This window comes from Anser brachyrhynchus, assembly GCF_964034855.1.
Source record: "Anser brachyrhynchus genome assembly, chromosome: 3".
Taxonomy (NCBI): domain Eukaryota; kingdom Metazoa; phylum Chordata; class Aves; order Anseriformes; family Anatidae; genus Anser; species Anser brachyrhynchus.
In genome coordinates this window covers 104,678,134-104,696,917 of record NC_137696.1, presented here as the reverse complement: position 1 = coordinate 104,696,917, position 18,784 = coordinate 104,678,134, and the positions used below count along the sequence as shown (strand labels likewise).

Here is an 18,784-nt window from a genome sequence, read left to right as displayed (position 1 = left end):
CTTAGCAACTTCAGATTTCCTCAGACTCACCTTCAAACCTCTTCTGTCAAGCCTGCCTACGGCTTGGCTCACACGTGGCCCTGCTGTGACTTGTTTACTTTGATTTAATTAAAATGCACCCATCCAGAACTCTGGGCGCGTTACTGACTGCCCGCCTTGCAGAGCCTTTAATTTCTGCAGTATTTTCACATTGCCTGGAACAGCCTCCTTCTTCAATTACAACAAGCAACCTAATATTTCTCCTTCAAAACCACCTTTTGAATCCTTGCTAGGACTTAACTGTCAAGCCCCTATTTTTACCTTCTTTAACCAGGCAGGAGTTTTATTTATTTCAGTCACTGAAGAAATAAAGTACTGCAGTTAGGAAGGTGTAATCCCAGCTCAGCTTTTCATTCACTATTTATCTGTGGATTTTTTTTTTTTTCTTCCTGGTGGCATTAAGATTTTTATGTGTCAGGAGAGCAGCCCTATCATATGAACACTAATTTCTGTGCAGAGGATGAACAAAAGCAGTGTGTTGTCCTCTGTTATCTAAGTACCTTTCTGACCGACAGATTTAGCAAGGTGGAAAAGTGTGTCAAAAGTGTTTTAAGTGAGGCAGTGGTTAATCATGTTCACCCATTAAAATAAAATTAAAAAAAAAAAAAAAGTTGTGACTTTCTCATATACAGAGGCTCAGCTTTATTCTTAAATGCCAAAAACATCAATAGCACTCTGTGAAAAATGAATAATTCAAGTAATTAGGAACCTGAATAAGTAGAATTTATTAACCTTTTGGATGTGTTTGTTTTTCAAGCAAGGGAGCTTTCTTAGCCCTCTTTTCTTTATTTCTTTCCTTATTCTCTGTTTCTAGTTCTCTCCTCTAAAGCTTTCTCATTCTCTCTTCCCACTTTATTCCTGTACTACTCTTTCTCTCTGCATGTTGTTCATGAATTCTGTTTTTTGTTCAGTTTTGCTTTTTTTTATACCCTTAGCCATAATCTAATATCCTTCACCTTCCTCCCACTACAAGCAACAAAGGGAAATACCCATGCCTCAAGTCTTCTCATCTGATCTTTTTTTTTTTAAAGATGTCTCTAAGGTGAGATGAATCTTCACTGATTATAAAAGCAATGACAGAAACAGACACCACAGAAACTCCATGTGTCAGCTCTTGGTCAGATGAATTCCACCCCCAGTAACTGCTCTGAAACTGTAAGAAAACTGTAAGTTTTCTTTGAAATGTGCTCTTGCAAGGCCTGGATCATTTGATACAGCAGTCTGTGAGTCATTCAGTCATGACCTGTTGCTGTCTGGATTGCCTGGTTCTTCCTCTGGAGCTTTCGTGGACTCCTAATGCTCTCATTTTGTGTTTAGAGTGGAGGAAATTTTTCTACATTTTCTATACATTGCAGGGTGAAGAGACTTATCACTGCTATTGGAAGCCTAAGTAGCTGGGTTAGTATTTACAGGCATACTAGGACCTTAACACGGCACTTCTGATTAAATAACATGTCCTTGGAAAGACCTCAGAGGAATAGCAGAAGTTTCATTCTTGAACCATCCATTCTGTGGTTCGTGCACTGCTGTTCTCAAGACTGCAATTAGTCTTCTGCAAAAAGGTGGGGAGACCTTTGGCAAACCTTGAATTCCTTCAACTGGTGGTGCAGTTACTAGGAAAAGGCTTGGAGAAAAACAGGGGTTCAGGCCAACATAGCACTCAGGGACCTCAGTGCGAGAGTCTGAAGATTCCTAGTTACAGAGTTGTTGTAGAAATGCACTTTTAGAAAGTCTTTCTTTGGACAAAGTCTATCTGTACATTTCTAAAACTCCTCATGCTCCTGTAGTACCATTTCTGAGAAATACCTGTTTTGCTTTTCCATTAGGAAGTATAAATGTGTTATTGGTACTTAGAACAAGATATTTATCTGAAAACATTATATAGTTAATGAGAATCTTGAGACAAGAGAAGTCCTTATCTGGACTTTAAAATCAAAAGTGTATTTTGGCTAAATGTCTTCATTTCTTTCATTAAGTTAACTTTAGTTTAGGTTTCTATTTTGTATTTTTTTCCAATGATGGCTGCAAAAGATAATACCAGCTCAACTTCATTCAAAATACTTCATTTTCTTCTGTAGTCCAGGTTCGATTTTCATGTTTTATTGTTTGTGAGTATACAGAGTATTGTTCTGTCAGCTTCACATTACAATTTTGTTACTCTCTGCTTTAACACTAATTTCAGCCCCAGAAAATCAAGCATTACAGGACCTTATTCTAACTCTAAAGATGGCTAAAACTGGTATAATACTCAGTTGAGGAAAGAAAGATGTTGCTATACAAGTAACATTTTTCCTAATGCTTCTTTTGTTGTGGAGGTCTTTGGAGTATTCTTCTGAGTTTTCTAGTCAGAAACGCTAAAAAAATATTTAATTGTTTTCATTTTCATTTCTTAATTTAGGAAGACTTTAACTCATGATCAAAATATTTCATTATCCTCAGCGTGCAAAGTTCAATATTATTTCTAATGGGAATCACATTTCTTCTATTTATTCAAATATGACTTTTTTATGCTTTTGAAATATTTTGTTGGAGCTTTTTGTATTAAAAACAAAACACTTTTATTGTGTTTGAAACCTGTGTGACTGAAGAAGAAATTTTACTTTCATAATGGAGTATATAATATATCCAATTCTGGTGAAAAACCTATAGAAAATTAGTTTCTGAAGACTGCTAGCCAATGTGATTAGATGAATAGATCAAGATCAAAGGAAAATGTATTTTTAGCAGTAGAGATTGTGCCCTTATGAAAGTTCAAATCTTCAGTGCATCAATTCTAACCTACTTGGATTGGCCTTTTCCTTGTTTTGTAATTAAGCACAATTTCATTAAAATATATCTGTCCTTTTTAATGCAGATGCTTTCATTTTGAAATGGAGAGATTCTAAAACTTTGGCTTGATTTTTTCTTGACCTGCAAGAGAACAACATCATTTTTCTTACATGTTTTCTAATTATTTTGGTATCTATATATGAGGGCTAAGTAAAACAATTCCAAAGAAGTTGAAAGAATTTATTTCAGAAGCAAGGGATTATTCTTGCTAAACAATACTGTCCATTCCAGTCTTTGACTTGAGCAGTCAGTTCCTCCATATGCAACCCTAGCTCCACTGCAGCCGTAGGTTCTGACATTCGAAAATACAGGAGCAACTTCAGAGTACAAAATAAGTTTGAATTATTGAAATTGCATAATATTTCAGATTCTGCTATGTGTGTTTGCTGCATCAGCATAGATTATATTTACATTTATCACATGACTACAGTGCTTCATTCCATTATATTACTCATCTGCCTTATGTTTGTATCTACAATTTTAGCTGAAAGTTTAACCAAAGTAACAAAGTGAAAATTTGCTATTTAAGTCTATCAAGGTCTTAAAAAGTGTATTGGACTAACTCAATTTCAGAATATGTTCTGAAATACTTTCCATTTTATGTAATTCAGAGTTTATATTAATATGTTCCATTGTGCATTCAGTTGCTTCTTATTCTACAGTTGAGGTTATTTCATTTTAATGTCTTCTTGCTGGATATAATGCTCGGTGCCAGTATACACTGATGTGCCGTTGAGCATGAGTAAGACTTCAAATCTACTACACAGGATCCTCAGTGTGGTCTGGATTAATTGTATCTGTTGGAATACATGAGTTTCTTTGTTAACTAAGGACGCAAAGACAATAACTCTTACTTAGCCCTAGCAGTGCTAGTGCCAGTAAGAGCCCTCCAACACTACATCCTGAACATATGATTTGAATTGTTTTACTGAATTCCATCCTGAAGACCTTTTATGTTTCTCAGTCTACATGAGTAGTCTATTTCTGCCAAAAGTGTATTCAAGATCACAATCTTTTCTTTTTCTCATAAATTTCAATGTAATATCTGGCCTAGTGTAAGGCTATGGTAATTAAACTCCACTCTGAAAGCTATGTGTGTCATGGATCACTGGATATGCTAATTACCTTTTACTAGCACTATCACTAGTATTTATGTTGTAGTAAGCAATGGAATAATTTCATGTACTTGGAAAAAATTATAAAGGTATTTTAAATGTCTTTTATTGATTTAAAACAAAGCAGAAAAATCTGATAGTATTCTTTCTCTGTACTCCGGCTAAATGAAGCCAAACATCTAAAGTAGGTCTGTTGAGTCTTCTGTTCTCTTAATAAAGTGTATTTACAAGGTATGACATGTTTTCTATTGCAGTCAGTTTTACATGTCCTCTTACCTTTCTCTAAATTGGAACAAATTGTTCAAAGCTTGAATTGGATAAACAGATCTATGTTGTATAATTCGGTAATTGCTGATAGATGGTTCATATTGCAGAGGCTGGGATGTTATCGATACCTTTTCCCTGCCATGGTACAAGAGTGCTAATTCAGTGTCATGGAAAAATGGAGTATCAATTGGATTGTAATAGTTTCTCATGAAAATCAGCTACAATTTAGAACATTAGTGTTCAGGGCCTTCTTTAATTTTATATTCAATTTTATTATGCATTTTTAATTAGCTCTGACCTATAATCAGGTAAAATGGACAATGGAGTAAATCTGCATGAACGTTCACTTCAAATGTAGCCAAATTCTTGTTTGAATTTTATCTCACCATGGCATAACGACAAATGTGACTTCCTTGTCTCTCATTCATAGCTAGCTTATTTAAAAAAAAAAAAACAACAGTTGATGGAGTCTCTTGCAAAATGAATGCATGAAATGCACAGGGAGATAAGGAAGCAGTCTTGTAAAGTGGGATACTCATAGAGACTTCATGGAAATAAACCAAAGTTTTATAGACGATAAACACAGTAGATGAAACAGCAACTAACAATATTGTATTTATTGCCTAAAAGTTTTTATCATTTCAAGAGGAACAATCAAGTTACCAAGTAAATATATATCTATATATTATTTATCTTTTTTTTTATTTATGTTTTATTTTATATATATATATATATATCAGATGGCATTTTGGCATGTTATTACACTTCTGTGTGAGAAATAATCATTTTCTCTCTAAGGAAGTTCCTGATGATGTAGCTATACCCAGATGAATGTCTCCACTTGGGTTTTGTGGCTCTCTGTTGGGTTGCTGAAGAGTGGATTCCCAAGGACTGGCTAATAAGATCTGTTCCCAAATTGTGAGCGAGTTCACTGAGGATGCACATAACAAAAAGTGAAAAAGAGGAACTCAGAGCAAACAAATGTTTTTAGTAGAAAAGGACTAAAAGAACAGTAAAGGCATGTGATGATTTTCTGATTCCTGTTTTGTCTGCTTCAAAAAGCCATGTTAGAAATCACAAAGTTCTTTTATATATATATTTTTTTCACTTGAGCATAGTAACAACTCAACTCATTTCTCCCTCTGAAAGCTAGAGGTGTTCTTCAGGACCTAGAGGTGTGCAGATTGTTTATCTGTTCAAACACAGGGCTATGATTGAGGTAACGATGCAAATTCTGAACCAAGGTAATACTCTTTATGTAGCACTCCCCTAAGAGTAGCAATATATCTTCAGAAGGACGTAATTTAAAAATGAAATCCCACTTTATTTATATTAAAAGAAATGTCTCTGGTGATTTCCCTGGGAGCGACGATGACTCTTTGGTTGTAGCTGCACTAAATCTACTTCTACATAAATTAGAGTGCTTTGAGTATTGTTAAGATTTTATAACTTTTGATGATCTTTTAGAGTTTGTTTTGTTTTGTTTTTATTTCATGTTGCATCATATTGTATCTACCAGTATGCCCTGCTTTGTTTATATGTCATTGTTTTCTGGTAAATGAAGCTATTTATTCTTGCAGAAATGTTACATATGTAGTGAAACTGATGGGAGTCCCTGTTTTTAACCTTCAGGTTGCTGTTCTAAATTGGGTTCTGGATGAATAGAAATCTTCCCCTGTACCTTAGTACACTGCTGTGTAACTTAGTAGTTAAGCTTATGTGAAATAATAGCCTGAATCAGGGGCTGGATGTCCTCATAATATTTCAGGGTAATCAGTGTCATGCAGAAAGTCTCAGCTTATCTAGACTGCATGGACATCAGAATAGAACTGTATTATCTAGAAGGGGTGTAGCATATGGGGAATTCTGGTTTAATTTTGTATCACACTTCCTTTGTCAAAAAATTTTCCCGATAACTGTCTCAGGAACTTAGACGATGTTAAAATTAGTAACCTTTTCATAGTTTAAAGTGATGGGTGGCACAGTCCATTCAATATTGTAATGGTTCCAGTACCAGCCTTGTCATGGGCACAGAGTCACAGAGTGGCTGAGTTTGAAAGGGACCTCTGAAAATCATCTGGTTCTACCCACCTACTCAAGTAAGGTCACCTACAGCACATTGTACAGGAATGGATCCAGGTGGGTTTTGAATATCTTCAGAGAAGGAGACTCCACAGCCGCTCTGTGCAACTTGTTCCAGTGCTTTGTCCCTGCACTTGCCTTTGTTGAACTTCATGAGGTTCCTCTCTTCCCAACTCTCCAGCCTGTCCAAGTCCCTCTGAATGGCAGCACAACCTTCTGAGTGCCAGCCACTCCTTCCAGCTTTGTATCATCAGCAAGTTTTCCAAGTGTGCACTCTGTCCCTTCATCCCGGTTACTGTTGAATAAGTTGAACAAGACTAGACCCAGTACTACTGCTGGGGGACGCTGCTATCTACAAGCTTCCAACTAGAGCACCTGCTGATCATAACCCTCTGAGTTCTGCCATCCAGCCAGTTCTCAATCCATCTTGCTGACATCTAACTGACACTCATCTAACTGACACTCCCTGAGCTTACCTATGAAGATGTTCATCGACAGAGGCATGGCCAGCAGGTTGAGGGAGGTGATTGTCCCCCTCTGCTCTGCCCTTGTGAGGCCCCATTTGGAGTGCTGCGTTCAGGTCTGGGGCCTCAGTAAAAGAAGGATGTGGAGTTGTTAGAGCAGTTCCAGAAGAGGGCCACAAAGATGGTCAGAGGGCTGGAGCACCTCTCCTATGAGGAAAGGCTGAGAAAGTTGGGGGTGTTTAGCCTGGAGAAGAGAAGGCTGCGGGGAGACCTCATTGCAGCTATTCAGTACTTTAAAGGGGGGTTATAGAAAGGATGGAGAACAACTTTTTGCTCAGGCAGATGATGATAGGACAAAGAAGAATGGTATTAAACTAAAAGAGGGGAGATTTAGATTAGATGTTAGGAGGAAATTCTTTACTCTCAGGGTGATGAGGCACTGGAACAGGTTGCCCAGAGAAGTTCTGTATGCCCCATCCCTAGTTCAGGTCCAGGTTAGATGAGGCTCTGGGCCACGTTGGTCTAGTGGGTGGCATCCCAGCCTATGGCAGGAACTAGATGATCTTTGAGGTCCCTTCCAACCCAAACAATTCTATGGTTCTATGATATGATTCTATGTTCCAGGAGTGTCAAAAGCCTTGCTGAAGTCAAGCAAGTCAGCAGAGGTTTTCAAAGACACTCTAGTATTATCTAGACGTTATAATCCTCCCAGCAATTAATTGCCCGTTTGTTTAAATACATACTTCAGCTATTAAGTTGGCATCACCAAAATAACGGATTCATCCCAATGATTCAAATAAATTAAAAGCTTGAGGAGACTTCATCAGAAATCTCTCATATTGATAGTGGTATATATTAATTCCTCATACTTGTTTAATCTGTCATGGTCAATATCAAATGACAGATTCAAGTAGATGAGATCAAGAGGAAAAGTTGAAGAGTCATTTAGTCCAGTCTCTGAGTTCTGCCTGGCAGGACCGACTATACCTAAACAAACTGTCACAGGAATATATCTGTTCTTAAAAACTTCCAAAGAAATAATTCTCTAATATTCCTATTTTTTTCCACCTTTACAACTGAAAAATTTCTGACTGTAGTTTAGAGAGTGCTTATTCCAAATTACATTGGTTCTTCTCTATCCTATGGTGACTACTTTGTAAAACAGATCATTGTTTTGTTCTTAACACACTTTTACATGTTGGAAGAATATTAGTGCACCACTGCTCAGTCTTCTCATTTTTAAACTAAGTAAATGATACCTCTTGCAGGTTATGTTTTCTTACTCTTCTTCTAAACCCTTTTACTATTCCCTGCAATTTTGTCTCCATTTTCCTTAAACTGTGGTTGTGAAAAGAGGACACTGCATTACTTGGATCTCACTGGTGCTGAACTGAACACAATTATTGCATCTTTATCTGCTCAGCTGCTGCTTACCCTGTTATGACTGTATATTTGATTGCTGTTTCCCAGGTGTAACAATTTGCGCTTGCCTCTACTGAATTTCAGCTGTCTGCTGAAATTTTAACCCTTAGTCTAAAAATAATTTTCATTTCAGCATCCAGGGTCCTTAAAACCCCTCCTCAGTCTAATGATCAAATTTACTTTTGTCTATGCTGATACTTGTGGAACTGATGAAAATGCTTGGTAGATCTCAGCCCTCACAGTCCCCTATCTAGTTCCACTTGAAATTCTCTTTCCATTTGACAGCAAATCATTGATAATTGTTCATTCAGAGCAATTTCTCAACTGGTTGTCCACCCACCTGATGGTGATTACATCTCCTGCCTTAGCTTATTTATGAGAATATTATATGGAATACTGTCAGAAGCTTTAATTAAAAGTCAGGATATATCATATGCACAACTTCCCCTTTATCCAGTTAGCTTGTCAAAGAAGGAAAGTAGACTGGCTTGACATGATTTATTTTCTTGAGACATGAATATAGGTTGTTTTACTATCTTGTCTTCTAGGAAGTCATGGATATAATGTTTAAAACTTGTATTCTAAATTTATTAAATTGGTGGCTTTCAGTTAGCCCTGAGAATTTGTAGGACTTCTGTTGTTGTTTGTTTGTTTCTTCTCCTACAGGTCTTTGATTAATAATAATACTCAGAATTCCAGTGGCTGATTACCTAAAAATTCCAAAGTAAATATTTTCAGTCTCCACTCCAATGCTCACATTTGACTGAAATGTATCTTTTCTGCATGTTTTCTCCATCTTTTTTTTTTTTTTAATATGCTTGTTAAATTAATTGTGTTTAGTGGATTTTCATAATTTATCTTTTGCGTGGAAATTTAGGAAAAGGGCAATTAACAGGTTACCCTTCTTTTTATAATCTGTAATGCAGTCTCCATCCTCTTTTACATTCTTTTGTTTTCATCATTCAAGTAGTTATGGACCCTTCCTGTTACTTTTTTTTTTCTTTTGCATACTAGCTTTTTTGATTTCTTTTCTCATGAATTTAAACTATTCTATTATGCTTAGTGATACATGTTCATTATCATATGTTTCTGTGAATCCTTTTCTGCTTTCAGATCATTAAAGAGCTTCTGACTCAGCCAGAAAGATGTCTAACTTCTCTTCCTCTGTTTCCTTCACATACACATAATTTGCCTTTGTGCATTTGATAATAAAAAGTAAATCTTGCTAATGTGAATGTTTCGGAACTATATGACTCTCAGATTAGTGGAAATGTGTCTTACTGTGTTCCTGTAGTTACTAGGATGTATTTTTTGAATAAGCTACTAAATATACTACTGTGTGCTTTCAGAAAAGGACAAGGCAAGACAGATTGTGAAGTGTATATAGAAAGATGGAAAACTTCTCATGGCATTGAGGGTAGTGAAGTAGCAAAGGATTCAGCTTTCAGCAAACCAAGTCACTTCTATTAGCAAGTTCTTTACGGTTTGAGGTTTTTGTTTTGTTTAGTTTTGTTTTGTTTTGTGGCTGTTTACAAGAACCAAGAGCAGTCAGCTCTTCTGCACTTCATGTTTTGGTCAGGACTATTTCAAGAGTAGCATAAGCAATTGGATTGCATTTTTTTTTCCCCCCCAAATGTTAAGGGTAAGTCTCAGCAGGAACTGGAAGATACTGCTCCTCAAAGAGACAGATGCTGTCAATCACATTATCACTTACAACTTTCTTTTATGCAAGATAGCAACTCTTGCCAATTGCAGAGCCTGGGATTCAGCAGGAACCAGCAGTTGGATTGCCTCTGACGATGCTGTCACTCCTAGTTCTTGGTGCCTTGTTAGCCCTGTTTCATAGCACTACTTATGTACCTCTGCTGTCTTCAGCATCTCTATCTTAGCTTGCTTATGCCAACTTTGATTTTATTTTCAAGAGACATTTGAGGTTTTTGAAGTCCATTATCCCTATTTATTTTATTGAAGCTTCCAATTAATTCAAGTAGTAACTATAATAGCTGTTTTCCCTATTAATTTTCTCCCTCTGGATCTTCAATCAATTCCTCTCTATTAATCAAACTTAAAACTAACATAGCTGCTCACTGGATCGATTAAAGGAAAGCCTTGTTCATCTTCATTTGCTTCTTAGACCTCCTGTTATGGCACTGAATAAACTAGCTTCTTCCCTCCTCCTGAATTCAGAGGAGGCATTCTTGTTATGCAGTATAACACTTCATTTTTTGCCTGCCCTTACAAAACTAATCATAAGTTTCAGGTCAATATTGCAATTCTGTGAATTGTCTCAACACGAAATCGTGATAACAGTTTTTCTGTTACTTTGGTTGTTTAGTAGGAAAGATAGAATGTTCTGTCTTAAGAGAAAATGATTTCACAAATAATTCCAGAGTACAAGTATGTACCAGGCTCTGGTAGGACTGTAAAATACAAGCAGCAACTTGCTTGAGTCAGGAAATAATCTGAAAGCTACAGAGTATGGGCACCAGTTATTTTTTAGGCAGCTGAAACAGTTTCTTCTCTATAGGAAAAATGTTATCACGCAGCAGCAGACACCAATACATTTTACTTGAGAATTTTTGTCAGATAGTGTTATGTGGATTTCCAAAGCTTTACATAATATCTCACCGTTTGTCATGGAGCTGTTTGCAAATGCAGTAAAGTCAGAAAGCAGCACTACAGTATTTTGTATGAACTTATTCTTTCACATTTTTCTGAGAGCTAATCAGGAAGAGTGAATATCACTACTCTGATCGGGTGGCTTCGTTACATCCAGTCTGCACTTGTTTCCAGAAGTGACAGTGTTTACACGGGACATGAAAGACGACACAGATATGTTTCTTCATAAGAAGGATTCAATAGGTTTTGAATCTGCAGGCCTTAATCCCTTACATACTCATTTGCATATATGAGGAACCACTTTGAGTCTACTCGTGTGAATGAGAGATGCATATATTAGTTTACATGTAATCTTACCAGTGGAAGGAGAGTTGCTTAATATAAAATACCTTCAAAAGCAAGAGGGAACATTGTTAGTGATTTCAGTGCCTGAGGAAGAGAAGGTGTTCTAACCATTAGGGGGTTGCTAAGCTACTCTGGAAAAAACACTGGGAAGAAAACAAAATCTAGGAAGATTTTGTACATCTTGCAGTTCCTAGATGATACTCTTTCACCATGCTTTCTACAAGGGGTCACAAATACTGTGTTCCTTCTTTCCTCACACCTGGCTTGAGATCGTGGGGCCTGCTGCAGGGGAATGCTGAGCCTCCTGGGCCAGGACAGAGGTCACTGGGAAGGCTGCTTTGAGTACCAGATGAGCTACATAAAACTAAACTATCTGAAAGACTGGCTCCTAGGCAGTTCAGAATGGACATTCAATGTTAGTTAGAAGCTTCTGACTTTTTTCTTTTTTTTCATGCAACATCTGGGACATAAAGAAAAATCAGTTTGTGAAGAGCTCTTAAACTCTGGAGTTGAATAGTCTGTGACAGTAATAATAAGTACAGATGTCATTTGATTGCTCATTGAGACAATAGAATATTGTACAGGTGCAAGTTAAATGAGCACTCACCATCAGGAGTTCTGAGTGAAGCCGGAACCCTGTGCAAAATAAAGCCAGGGTGGCAAATTTAAGGACCCCCGGAAACTGTAATTCTTGCACTTCCTGACCATTGAAAGGATCACTTTGAAAATAATGCTCTTCAATGCTTTTTTTTTTTTTTTTTGGTGTGTGTGTGTGTATGTGTATAAAATATATTTGCTGCTGGTTGGTTATTGTTTGTGATTGAAAGTCTAATTAATTGTTATGTTGCCTACTACTTTTCAATGGAAATTCCGTTTTTATTTTTATTTGTTGTGCAGAATGATATCTTTTAATGCCTTTCCAGAATATCAAGCTGCTTGTCCTAATTTTCACTGTGAGCAATAGATTCTGTTCAAAGGAGCAAAAAAGACAAACAAAAACAAACAAACAAAACCCCCATGGACATTTCAGTAGGAGGTGCAAGCAACAGCTGTAGGCGCTGTACACATGCTTGAGACTAAATGCTCCAATTTATGAACCTAGGAATACTTGTAAACTTTCCTCTGAAGAAAATGCTGTATATAGAAAGGGATGCCTTCCCTCAATGTCCTCTACAAAGGGAGCTGTAGCTTGTATTTGTCCCAGCTTAGGAGTTTTGGTATTTGGTTGACCGTGTGCAAGTGCCTGGACCACAGGACTGTGTAGAGCAAGATGAGATTCTCTCCACTGCTTCAGTTAGGAGCATAGGCTGTTTCCTTGGCATCTATTACCCTGTGGGGGAACCATACACACTATAATCAGAAAGAGAGAAAGCTGCGAGAGCTGCACTGTGGAAAACCTGCCAAAATGAAATAGTAGGACTAAGAAATGTTCATCTCTCATAGCAACCTCACTGTGATATGTGTGCAGCAAAAACCTAAGCCCAAGTATGTCGTTGTGCACAAAATAGCAAAGAAACTGAGAACAGAGGCTGTGGGAAAGTGTCAAGGGTATGCTTCAGAAAGCACAATTTATTGTATCTCTTGCCTCTGACAGACTGAACATCCCCCTTTTCATAAGCTATCAAATACTCTAGAAGACTGAAACACAGATCAGAAGTTGGTCCAGTGAAATCAACTGCTTCCTGCAACAAAGCAGTGCAGAACAGGAGCCATCAAGTTCTTATAAAACTTCGTGTTAGAATCATTGCCCAGATTCCTTTGCAAATGCAAGCATCCAGAAGATTTCCTACTGGATGGAGTGGAGGGATGTGTGATAGGATCTCATTGTGTTTCTCTCATATATTCTTTTCCCCCAGAATGGACAGATGGCGTTTTTCTGGCATGTCAGTAGTGGATCACTTTCTTTCCAATTCATCAATATATGTCTTGTATTTAAATAAGTATTAACATTTATTTATGATACTTCAGATTTGAAGTGTGGGCTCACCTATGTTTAAATATTCACTAGAATTTTTACACGTTTTAAAATATTTAAGATATGTCAGCTGTGGAGAGCTAGAAATAGTAACTTCAGAAGCTATGAATATTATGTACTATGTTGGAAAATCAAAGTTTACCAAGACCTTTTGTGCAAAGTAGTTAAAGTGCTAAGATTGTCTGTCTTTATTACTGTAATTCTGATCGTTTGAAACACAAAGTGAAGAAATGCAGAAAAGGGGACCCACGTAGCTATAATCTCTCTGAAGCGAATTATCTATGAAGGTCATGTTCCCTGAGGGAGTCCCATTTCACTCTCATGACTGGTGGTTTCCCCTTTCACATATTTTTTCCTTTCTCCTATCTCATCATAATAGTTCCACACTGTCCTTATCATGCCAAATGATTTCTACCTTTGCATTGGCTTTTCAAGGTATGTAGGTAATCTCTCTCCTATACACTAAATGTGTTGCTGTACTGCCTTACTTTTCCCCCAGAAACATCACAAATTTCTTCATCTGCTAGGTTCTTCTCATTCTTTTTTCTCCTTTCACCAGTACTTTTAAGGTTATGCTTCTGTCTAAAATTTTCACTTTTTTCCTTCCTCATTTTCTGTCAGTACACCCTAAACAATCTAGCTTTCTCACCACAGCACTGTGATCTTTCCAGTTACTAGAGTGATTCCTTTTCCAAAGCCATCTACATTTGGTTACTTTTCTCTTTTTCAACTCAGATACTGAGCATGTGTATGTTGATGTCTGTGACTGTAGACATTCCTAAGTTCAGAACCTTTGATTATTTGTTTTTGATGCTACAAGAGGTTGCAGAATCTGGTAGCCCAATGGTTTATGGCTGCTATGGATCCATGTCCCCAGGCTCAGCAAAGCTGGGCACATATTTCTGATAGGAATATATACATATGTGCATGCATATATATACATATAGATATACTATATATAGTGTATCACTATTTACATTCATACATATGTGTATGTATGTATATATAGACAAATGCAATAGAAATCTACAAATCACTTTAGTAGCTGGCATTAGACACTCAATTTACCCACCATTTAGTTGCCCATTTGATCCCAGGTCTTCCCTGTTGCTGGCACATGGACTTGAAGCATGCAACCCTGCTCCAGTTGCTGTTATTCTTATCCTACTCACTACCTGGTCCAGATTGACATTGCTAGCATTCACCCATGCCCATTCAGAATAGAACATACATCCATACAGAAGTTAGGTAAAAATAGGATTTAATGTGTGTATAGGATAGATTGCAAGCACAAGGCATAGTCAGGTGGGGTTATTTTACCACTGTCTCTTTCCACTTGCTGACCCCTTTCATCCTATTTCCCCTCTATGTTCCAATTCTTGTTCCTCCCTGAGACACCTAGATACCTCGTTTTCTGTACTTGCAGTCCGTCCTTTAAACATCCCATAATAAATTTCAAATATTCCCACAATCACCTTAAAACATCTCATGTCAGTACATCTCATGTAAGTAAATGTAAATTTTACAGTCCCCAGATGTTCACCCCCCTGCATCCCACAGTGAGTCTCATTCCCTGGTAGCAAACCATCCCCCTTGGTGTGGAACATGGCCATGCAGGGGAGTTTCTTCCCCCAGGTCATCTCAGGGGGTTTCACCCCTGAGACTGGCCTAACCAGTCTCCTAGGTGGCCCTAGGGAGCCGTCAGTTCAGCAAGCCCCTCACTGCTTAGGTTACTTGGGTTCCTCTGCATGGCACTGCTCCTCCAATCCTCACTGGGGTCTTTGCATCACCATGAGGTGATTAACCTTTGATAATACAACTTAACACACTGGAAAAAAAAAATCCACCTTATCCACCACAAGTAAGTAATGATGCTTTGTGGAAAAGGTTTGTGTGTTTTCATCCTTTGAAAAATGTCAGTATGCTTCTGGGCTGAATTTGTTACTAAAACCTAATACTGAAGACTGGCCTCCTAGCACAGAGAGCATTTTTCTGAAGTGTTTTAGCAATCCAGAGTTGATGAGAAGTATTAACGCTTGCTATCTAAGTTGTATCTAAGTTATACAACCTAGACCCAGGGAAATGATGTACATTGTGAGTGAGAAAAAAAAATGGGAGAAGGGAGAGAAAACATCTTTGAATTATGTGCTGTATCACCTATCATGCAGTGACATTTCAAGGCCCTTTACACAAGGTGTTCGTTCATTTAATAGTGTGGTCTCTAGTGGTGATCAAAATAACTGAGAGCACAAAGGGGAAATGTGAGCTTTCAGGTCTGATTTAGGACAAAGGATTTTTAGCATCCCTGGCATGGTTGGATATGGAGCACTGGAAAGACTGGGAAACCTGGTGAAGAAATGACAGTAAATCTGGACAGACAGAGTAAATCTGGTGCTAACAGAGAATGTTAAGTACAATCAGGCCTATGCAAACTTCATTAGAATGTTAAAAGTGGGCCCCATGAAAAAGACTATAATGAATTAATAATGAAAACCTTGGAAGGCAAATACGGTGCGTACATTCAAGAAGAACAAGCATCTGAGCTGGTACTGTAACCATAACAACACTAGTCATATGTATATGCACACTGTATATATATGTATCATATATATCACATATATATTCTTATATACATACATATATATAATCACATACATACAGTCATATACTGGTGAAAACGAAAACTTGAGAATTTTTAAAAATTTGAAATTTTTATTCTGATTTCTAAAAGTAAATATTTCTATTACTTCTTGTGAAATGAATATTAAGAAACTGACTCAATTTGGAAAAAAAAAAAAAAGTAAATGTTCTATTTACTAGAACATATTTATTTGCATATTATTTATTGACACGTCCAAACTATGAAAAAGTACACTTCTCCTGGGATGTAAAAGTCCACCTAAAGCATAGATACATGCGTACACAAACACTAGCTACTCCTTACATTTATCTTAATGTTAATAGTTTCAATAGCACATCCAATATTTTGTAATAGAAACTGGCAGCAATGCTTTAAAAATTGACTCCAGGTTTAAGAGTATGACATCTGTGTTTTTCTTCACTTATTTTTTTTCTTTGCTTAAACTCTGTGATATCAAAACTTGTGTTTTCCGAAAAGATGTTGTTAGCTTGAAAATACTGGTATTGAAAATAAAATATTAACAAAGAATGGAAGTATAAAGTGGAGAATAACTTCTTTTGTATTCAGACTCTTAAAGGCAGTTCATAAAGCAATGTGTTAACTACAATTGCAGCAGAACCAGTACAGATATGGGAGCAGATGGGAGCAATATGTGTATTAGTTATATATGTATGTTTGTACACACTTGTTCTATGCTATCTCAAATCCATGTAGAAATGAGTTCTCTGTGTCTGTTGTGATCAAATTATAAATCTAATGTATCTATGAGAAACGAGGCTATTTGGGTTTTGGTGTTTTTGAGGTGTTGTTTGGTTTTGTGGGTGGTTTGTTGTTGTTGTTGTTTTTTATATTTTGTGGTTGAATTTCTGTCAAAAGCTTTAGTGCTTACTGTAAATTATTCCTATGTATTCAGCACTCACACCCGACTTCTGAACTAATGCAAAAAATTTTAGTTTCTTTCAAACATTTCTTTAGTTTATAGGAAAGCTCTAGAAAGCAACACTATTGCTTTACAAACCATCCTTCACAAGGAATATTATCATAAGATGCTCCACATAGAAATCCATAAACTGAAGAACATGAAGATAAATTTTACTGTGATTTATAGAAAGACATGAACTTATATCAATTTTACAGGGTGACAAAAGCATAAATCTGCAGTGGAGAAGAAAGGATAGTAAAGAGACCATGTGTAGTAAAGAGATGGGAATTCTTTAGATGTGATTATGAGATGGCAACAAGTCAGTGAAGTTGGAGGGGCTAAACTTTTTTTTTTAGGAATAAGCAATTTCTAAGCATTCGGGAAGTTGACAAGGATGGAAGGGTTCTAGGAACCTTTAATAGATGGTGGATTAAAGAGATACAGAATGAATGTGTAAGTTAGTGATGAGTTCTGTGATGGTTTGGAGCCATTTAATAGGTTTACAAAACACATAAAAGGAGAAAATTCAAAATCTAAATACCTGTAAAAAATCTGGTCTGACACAAAGGTGTGGCAGGTGTTTAGTGCGGAAGAAGCTGGAAGGAATTAATCTCATTTAAAATGAGATTTTGCAGTTTGGATTTCTGTATGGGGATCAGTTGTTTGAGGCAGTCTTCGTAATCAAGGCAGAGAAGTAGGCAATTGCTGACTGTAATTCATCTGACCTCAGCTTTAAGATAAGGTAAAATTATGCCAGAGAATGGCCTGTTTGTCATCACCGACTTCAAAGGGAAGCTGGATGACCAGAGTAGGTAACATTTCTGTTTTGAATATCTATATTTGGTCAGGGAAACACTCTATTCCTTCTTATACTGTCCTTCCTATGCTAATTTGAGTTTACGTTGCTCACCACTTTGTAACCTAAGGAGAAAAAGCGTGTGAAGATAAAAGAATACGTACTGAAATTTTCATGTAATTTCAGTTCTTTAATGAGGGCAGTCTGTATCAAAACAGAATATTACACTGTCCAAAACTGGTATCTTTAGGAAAAAAAAAAAAAAAAAGGAGTAAAGCAAGACCGTAATCTGCTCATACATCTGTGGGCTGAATCCCATGTGGGAAGAGAGCCATCTCCTGTCTGCCCTTCCATTTCCTGAGCAGGGAGCACAGAGCCTGTTGCAGGAATACTTTAGGCTCCTGTCTGCTGTTTTGTGTGGCTCTGAGGGGTTAGGAATAAACTGAAGAAATCAAGATTGCGTTGTCAGTCCCTCCACAGTGTACTGAGCAAAAAGTCTAACTGTGTCTTTGCCAAACTAGAATAGGGTGTAACGTCTAGTGATGAATTCATGTACATACACATACAACCACATGTACAGCCTGCCAAATAACCTTTACATGTAGTGTTATTCATATGCTATTACATAACATGACTGTTCTGACAGACTGAAATTTGAAATGGGCTGTTAAAAAGTTTGGTAGTAGTTACTTGTTTTTATTATCTTGCGTTCTGAAATGGATGTCAGAGCCTCTTGAGTAGAAGACTCCCAGCCCCTTTCCATCCCCAAATTTTCTGTTTTCCCTATCTGTCATGTGTGCCTCCTGCTGTTCTTTCAGATTATTTCTTTTCTCACACATTAACTTAAGAGTATGACACCACTGTCAGTGAAACGTGTGGAGAATTAAGAGTGGCTGTGCTTGATAAGCCCAGATGCTAAAAATATTACCCACTTATGCATCCACACTGCTACTTGTTCTTCTTATTAGCTTAAGGATATGTGGCTTTGCTGTCACTGTGGTGCAGTGTAATGGAGACAAAAGCTGGTCCTCCTGCCCCAGTTAAATGAAAAAAAATTGCAGGTAGTCAATTCTGAAAGCCATTACTGGAATGTCCAGGTTGGGATTCAGCAGAGATGCTGGGGACAGCGTCAGGGCAGGGCTTCAGGACAGGTAGGGACTTCTCCACCTGGCAGCCTTCTCCCCTGTGCCTTGCAGCATGTGCTGCACCGCGTGGCGGGGCACGGACTGGAAGGGACCTCCTGACTGTGGAGCCCAGCAGCCGTGTCA

The 18,784-nt window shown here is 37.4% G+C and overlaps 1 protein-coding gene and 1 long non-coding RNA gene across 2 annotated transcripts in view; one reads left to right on the top strand and one right to left on the bottom strand.

The window, feature by feature from the left end:
• Positions 1-18,784, top strand: part of DLGAP2 (DLG associated protein 2) — a 463,115-nt gene that overhangs the window by 239,715 nt on the left and 204,616 nt on the right. The window lies entirely within an intron of this gene.
• The window catches only part of LOC308193262, a 53,010-nt gene continuing 35,042 nt past the window's right edge, over positions 817-18,784 (bottom strand). Inside the window, exon 2 of the long non-coding RNA XR_013949501.1 lies at positions 817-18,784. This exon is cut by the window's right edge and continues 20,713 nt beyond it. This is a non-coding gene — a long non-coding RNA (uncharacterized lncRNA).